The 7,543-nt window shown below is 42.9% G+C and overlaps 1 long non-coding RNA gene across 1 annotated transcript; it reads left to right on the top strand.

Moving 5' to 3' along the window:
* Positions 1 to 439: 439 nt before the first annotated feature.
* On the top strand, positions 440 to 5,635 carry LOC123188516 (uncharacterized). The gene is made up of 2 exons (XR_006494751.1): positions 440 to 1,882; positions 2,017 to 5,635. It is a non-coding gene; the product is annotated as an uncharacterized lncRNA (long non-coding RNA).
* Positions 5,636 to 7,543: the final 1,908 nt, after the last annotated feature.

The following is a 7,543-nucleotide window of genomic DNA, read 5'->3' on the forward strand; positions in this document are numbered from 1 at the left end:
TCGCAACAGTTTTCGAGGGTAGAGTATTCAACCCAAATTTATTGATTCGACACAAGGGGAGCTGATCAACACATTTTATATACATCTCTTGGCCCTCAAATATACAGTTCATTGAGATATATTCATTCATTTCGTGCTATGAATTATTGCATATTTGAATGAAAATCATATAAAGGGATCATTTACTTGTGACTTGTTTCTTTTGCAGAAAAGTGCGCAAAGGCACTATAATCATCAAGATTTCTACTATGTGGCTAACGAGAAGAGAGAAGGGCATGAAAGAAATACGTCAAGGACCTGAGTGTGAAGGAAAGAAGTAATCTAGGGGAGCAAACTAAAAGAAGAGGAGGATCTTCTTGGGCAGAAATGAAGAGAAGAGGAGGGTCAATGTGCAAATATGGCAACTCAGAGTGGGGAACAAAATCCCTAGCCACAACACTTGATCCCTTTGGGGCCTGGCACTTCTCTATCTCCCTCACCACTTCTTCTTCCACCTCCGGCCGCTGCCGCGGCCAGGCCGGCATGGCGGCGCGCCACCCAGTACCTCCACCCGCTCCACAACGCCGCCGCACCGCGCCACCCAGTACCTCCACCCGCTCCACAACGCCGCCGCACCTCCACCCGCGCTACCACAACCCATCCATCCACCGGCGCCATCACATCCAGCCACCATCACCTCGCGCGCCCTACCAGACTAGAGGTTCTGGTTGTATGGTGCCCTGCGCGAGTCTGTCCTCCCTCTCTCTTGTTGCTGCTCCTCCCTCTTGCTTCGTCCCGCTGCTCCTCTTCTTCCCCTCGCCTTCCTCAACTGTTGCTTCTCCCTTCTTCCCCCAAACTCTGCTGCTGCATCTTCCTTCTTCTCCTTGTCCCTACTACTGCTGAACCACTCCTCCTCTTATTGTGTCTCTGCTGGTCGCTGCTCCCCTACTGCCGATCCTTTCCTCAACTCTCTCTACTTCTCCTCTCATGCCACTCCTGCTGCTTCTCCTCAACGCCCCTGCTGCCTCTGATTCTTCTCTTAACTAGAACCCTTGCTGTTCTCTCTCTCTCTCTCTCCCTAAATTTTCTGTATAATTGAGATTGTGTAAGACATGCAAGGTTCAGATTTGAGTGTGTCTCATGTAATAGTTCATATTATAGCTTGTGAATTTTGTGTTGAATGTGCTCTCTATTAGGCAAGCAATATGTTTGATTTCCAATTCCTGTGATAGCTCCTTAATTTTCATAAATATATGTTCTCTTGTGAAAGATTTCTGTTCTTGTCCCGTTATCTTTGTTCTGTCTTTTTCTTATATATAATTGCTAGTTATCTTTGTGATCGTATCTTGTTACTTCTTTTCTGTCGATGATGATGACCTGTGTTAGTATTTTAGATTGTCTCAAGTAAAGCAAAATTACCAAAAAGATAATGAGTAAAAATCTGATTCACCCTTTGCTTATTTTGCATTTTCTTTGGCGATGATCTTAGGGAACTACCTTGTTTAATTTAGGTTTATATTTCCTTGCAATCATCTTCTAAATTGTGTTAGCTAGCTTTAGCCAAATATAGTTTCCGTCGCCTAGTCCCTGTGGAGAACACGACATCCGTAGTTTGGGCAAAATATTCCACTACATTTACAATCGATCATTTTGGCGCCGTTGCCGGGGACTAGCGTCATGCGATTGTGTTAGGCTATAGACTAGGTTTTTCTTCTTTCTCTAGTTTGTGCCATATATTTGTGATATATCTCTAACCACTAACCCATGTTCTAGCTAGTATCTTTTTGTTTTCTTTTCCTTTTGCAGGTTAGAGCTATCTACTCGGTTATGTCATATTATTCAGATTGTCTCGGAGATGCGAGGAACACTACAAACATCACACAAAGTATTCAAGAACTGATAAGTAAGATTTCCCGTCGATTAGATGATTTAGCTCGGCAACGAGAAGTAGTTTTTGAGGATAGGCCTAGCTCTTATGATCCTTATTCTGGAGGTCATCCTTATGTTGCTCCTACATGCCATATTTGTGGATTTCAGGGCCATTCACCCGTTGAATGTCAGCGTGGTTACTCTCACCCTCCCGATTGTTATGGCATGAGCTTCGCCCCACAACTAGCTCATACCAAAACAATTACTCATATGGGTGGCCTGAAAACCAGAATATGTCATATAGGAACAACAGCCCTGAAATCTCATCATTTGCCTCTAGTTATCCATTGCAGGGAATTAGGTACAATGAGGAGAGCAACAACTATGCACCACAACAATTTTATTCAGCTCCTATTCATGTACCTCAACACCGGAAGATGTGTCCAATGGAGTTAAATGGTCCTCCATTTGGTCAACCAACACCTTCAACACAAGTGCCCAAACAAGATGAGTTCGATGACATAGACAAGCTCGCACTTTTGAGTCTCGAGTTCACTTGGAGTGCCGAGGATGATCCTATTAGGAAGGTTATACTAGAGTAAATGAAGAAGATCAAGAGTGGGAATGAGCTAGTGGAAGAAGTGAAGAAGATTGAGAATAACATCAACGCTGGCAGTACTATTTCTTCACAGCTTGAGCTGAGTAATTCTCGGATTCCCCTTGATACATGTGAGGTTCCAATACCGTCACATCTAGCTGAGCAAGATAGCAAGTGCCTTGAGCAAGAGATACCTCAGATTGAAGAAGATGAACTAGAAGACAAGGAACAAGATGATCAAGAGCTGCAATTCCCAAGTGATCAAGTTGAAGACTCATCATCTACTACTCCTGAAGAAGTACAAGAAGCTGCTGTAGATGAAGATGAAGAACCTGAGATTCATTGGCCTATTGTCATACATGAGCGTGATGTGTCAGGTTTACCCAATCCTCTTGATGACATGCTTCCGTATAATTTCTTTGCTACTACCTTACGTTACATGATACCATCACTTAGGATTGATTTGAAAACTCATTTGCTTGGATATGATGATATATACACTGTTAGTGGCATTACTCTCATTTGTGATGATCATAGTTATTTTCCTCGTGCTAGTCCTATGCTTAATGAAACATATAATTCCCATGCTAGTCTTGAGCTTAATGATAAATATCATCCTCATGTTAGTGTTGAACTTGCCGATTTCTACCATCCTAAACATGTGCTTTATAGCTATGCTTATGTAATTGAATATTCGATTGATGACTTGGAGGGTATTATCCCTCCACTTGCATTGTCTCTTTCATTGAGTGCTCTTTCAGGTTCTTGCTTGTGCATGAATCACTACATGCTAACCAGGTTCGAGGTGACATTCCTTGGGACCTTGGTGGATCCTGAGCACGGAGATGAGGATAAGCAATGGGCACACACGTGAGGAAGGGAGAAGCTAGAGCAGGCATGAGGATAGATAAGCAAAAGGAGAGGAGCTGCAGTTGGTGAGGTGATCGAGCGAGTGCTACATCATCAATGCCCAGTGAGCTGTTTCATGACCCATTTTGAAATCACCATCCATTGATGCTTGTTGAATTAAATTGCTATTTGGGTTGCTTGTGCCATTTCTTAAATGTCGTCCCACTGAATTTCACCTTTGACATATGGTGCTTGATGAGAATATGCGAACTGATTGTTGAATGCCTAGTAAACTAGTGATCTACACCCTGTTTGCTTTGCTGAAAGTAGTGAAAGCTATTAGTTTTGAGTTCTCAAATCCCTAGTGCACTAGTAAACTTAATCATTTTCTGCTTTTACCTTGATACACTTAGATCATTAAGTGTTAGATGCTGAGTTTGTGCCTATTGTGTTCCCATTGAGAGCAATCACTTTACCACTATGGACTAGTATGCTATGTTCCCTGGATCGGTAGCATGTGAACCAGACATGGAGAAGTGATGATTCCTGTTTTTGTGCTTATGCGTTGTTCATTTAAGATAAGTAATAATGAATAAATCAGTCTGACTACCTACAATAGCATGTCATGTTCCCTGGATCGGTGGCATGTGAAATCGGTTTAGCTTGGGCAGTAATTAATAATAAAAATTGTAATTGTCAAACCAGGTGTATACCATGTTCTCTGGATTGGTGGTATGTTCCTTTGGGGAGACAAACAAAAAAACTAATAATTGGTCGAGCCGGGTGTATACCATGTTCTCGGGATCGGTGGTATGTTCCTTTGGTGAGATCGATAAAATATTATCATTGCTTTATTTCTGTAAATAAGCGATCTGATCACAAGTGTATGTTCTTTTTGTTCTCGGGATCATGCTCTCTTTAGGACCCTTTGGCACAATCATCATTTGAACTAGTTGATCTTCTTTTATCATTGTAGAAGTTTAAAATGGTCAAGTCTACTAGTATCCTACCACTTTGAAGCACTCCTAACCATTAATTTTCACTAGCTAAGTCCAAAGCATGGACTGTTTAGAGATCTACTTCACTTGGCATTCTCTAGTCAGCTCATTGTTCACATTCTTGCTCTTGTCATATGCCTTTGCTTGAGGACAAGCAAAAGTTTAAGTGTGGGGGAACTTGATCAACACATTTTATATACATCTCTTGGCCCTCAAATGTACGGTTCACTGAGATATATTCATTCATTTCGTGCTATGAATTATTCCATATTTGAATGAAAATCATATAAAAGGATCATTTACTTGTGACTTGTTTCTTTTGCAGAAAAGTGTGCAAAGGCACTATAATCGTCAAGATTTCTACTATGTGGCTAACGAGAAGAGAGAAGGGCAGGAAAGAAATACGTCAAGGACCTGAGTGTGAAGGAAAGAAGTAATCTAGGGGAGCAAACTAAAAAAAGAGGAGGATCTTCTTGGGCAGAAATGAAGAGAAGAGGAGGGCCAATGTGCAAATGTGGCAACTCAGAGTGGGGAACAAAATCCCTAGCCGCAACACTTGATCCCTTTGGGGCCTAGCACTTCTCTCTCTCCCTCACCACTTCTTCTTCCACCACCGGCCGCCGCCGCGGCCAGGCCGGTGTGGCGGCGCGCCACCCAGTACCTCCACCAGCTCCACTACGCCGCAGCACCTCCACCCGCGCTACCGCAACCCATCCATCCACCGACACCATCACATCCAGCCACCATCACCTCGCGCTCCCTACCAGACTAGAGGTCGTGGTTGTATGGTGCCCTGCGCGAGTCTTACCTCCCTCTCTCTTGTTGCTGCTCCTCCCTCTTGCTTCGTCCTGCTGCTTCTCTTCTTCCCCTTGCCTTCCTCAACTGCTGCTGCTCCCTTCTTCCCCCAAACTCTTCTGCTGCATCTTCCTTCTTCTCCTTGTCCCTACTACTACTGCTGAACCGCTCCTCCTCTTGCTGTGACTCTGCTGCTCGCTGCTCCCCTACTGCTGATCCTTTCCTCAACTCTCTCTGCTCCTTCTCTCATGCCACTGCTGTTGCTCCTCCTCAACGCCCCCTGCTGCCTCTCATTCTTCTCTTAACTAGAACCCTTGCTATTCTCCCTCTCTCTCTCCCTGAATTTTCTATATAATTGAGATTGTGTAAGACGTGCAAGGTTCAGATTTGAGTGTGTGTCATGTAATAGTTCAGATTATAGCTTGTGAATTTTGTGTTGAATGTGCTCTCTGTTAGGTAAGCAATATGAATGTATTTGATTTCCAGTTCCTGTCATAGCTCCTTAATTGTGATAAATATATGTTCGGTTGTGAAACATTTCTGTTCTTGTCCCACTATCTTTGTTTTGTCTTTTTCTTATATATACTTGCTAGTTATCTTTGTGATTGTATCTTGTTACTTCTTTTCTGTCGATGATGATGACCTATGTTAGTATGTTAGATTGTCTCAAGTAAAGCAAAATTACCAAAAAGATAATGAGTAAAAATATGATTCGCCCTTTGCTTATTTTGCATTTTCTTTGGCGACGATCTTAGGGAACTACCTTGTTCAATTTAGGTTTATATTTCCTTGCAATCATCTTCTAAGTTGAGTTACCTAGCTTTAGCCAAATATAGTTTTCGTCGCCTAGTCCCTGTGGAGAACACGACATCCGTAGTTTGGGCAAAATATTCCACTACATTTACAATCGATCATGAGCCAAAGAATATTCTTAAGTATTAGCAGTTGAGTTGTCAATCCAACCACACCTAAAAGACTTAATATCTGCAGCAAAGTATTTAGTAGCAAAGTAGTATGGAAGTAACGATAACAGTGTCAAAAGTAACATTAGTAGTTTTTGTAGCAATCGTAACAGTGGCAATGGAAAAGTAACTAAGCAAAGATCAATATGTGAAAAGCTAGTAGGAAATGGATCAATGATGGATAATTATGTCAGATGCGATTCCTCATGCAACAGTTATAAAATAGGGTGACACAAAACAAGCTCTAGTTCATCAATGTAATGTAGGCATGCATTCCAAATATAGTCATACGTGCTTATGGAAAAGAACTTGCATGACATCTTTTGTCCTACCCTCCCGTGGCAGCGGGGTCCTATTGGAAGCTAAGGGATATTAAGGCCTCCTTTTAATAGAGTACCGAACCAAAGCATTAACACTTAGTGAATACATGAACTCCTCAAACTACGGTCATCACCGGGAGTGGTCGCGATTATTGTCACTTCGGGGTTGCCGGATCATAACACATAGTAGGTGAATATTGACTTGCAAGATAGGATCAAGAACTCACATATATTCATGAAAACATAATAGGTTTAGATCTGAAATCATGGCACTCGGGCCCTAGTGACAAGCATTAAGCATAACAAAGTCATAGCAACATCAATCTTAGAACATAATGGATACTAGGGATCAAACGCTAAGAAAACTAACTTGATTACATGGTAAATCTCATCCAACCCATTACCGTCCAGCAAGCCTACGATGAGATTACTCATGCATGGCGGTGAGCATCATGAAATTGGTGATGGAGGATGGTTGATGATGATGATGGTGACATATTCCCCTCTTCGGAGCGCCAAACGGACTCCAGATAAGCCATCCCGAGGAAGATTAAGGCTTGGCGACGGTTCTGTATCATAAAACGCGATGAATCATTCTCCCTGATTTTTTCTCCTCAAAAGTGAGTATATGGAGTTAGGGTTGAGGTCGGTGGAGTTTCAGGGGGCCCACGAGGCAGGGTGCGCGCCCTGGGGGGGGGGGCACCCTGCACCCTCGTGTGCAGGGTGTGGGCCCCCTGATGCTGATTCTTTCGCCAGTATTTTTCATTAATTCCAAAACGTGTCTTCATGGATTTTCAGGTCATTTTGAGAACTTTTATTTCTGCACAAAAATAACACCATGGTAGTTCTGCTGAAAACAGCGTCGGTCCGGGGTAGTTCCATTCAAATCATGCAAGTTAGAGTCCAAAACAAGGGCAAAAATGTTTGGAAAAGTAGATACATTGGAGACGTATCAGAATGCCCTGGAAATTTTACATGATTTTTTTCTGAATATTTCTGAATTTCTGGTGCAAATAATACCAGAGGGAGGTGCACCAGGTGGGCACAACCGACCTGGGCGCGCCAGGACCCCAGGCGCGCCCTAGTGGGTTATGGTCCCCACGTGGGCCCCCTCACTTACCTCTTCATCCCACATCATCACTTACTCCAGAAAAAATCTCCATTGCTCTCTCT

This window comes from Triticum aestivum, chromosome 2A (assembly GCF_018294505.1).
Source record: "Triticum aestivum cultivar Chinese Spring chromosome 2A, IWGSC CS RefSeq v2.1, whole genome shotgun sequence".
Taxonomy (NCBI): Eukaryota; Viridiplantae; Streptophyta; class Magnoliopsida; order Poales; family Poaceae; genus Triticum; species Triticum aestivum.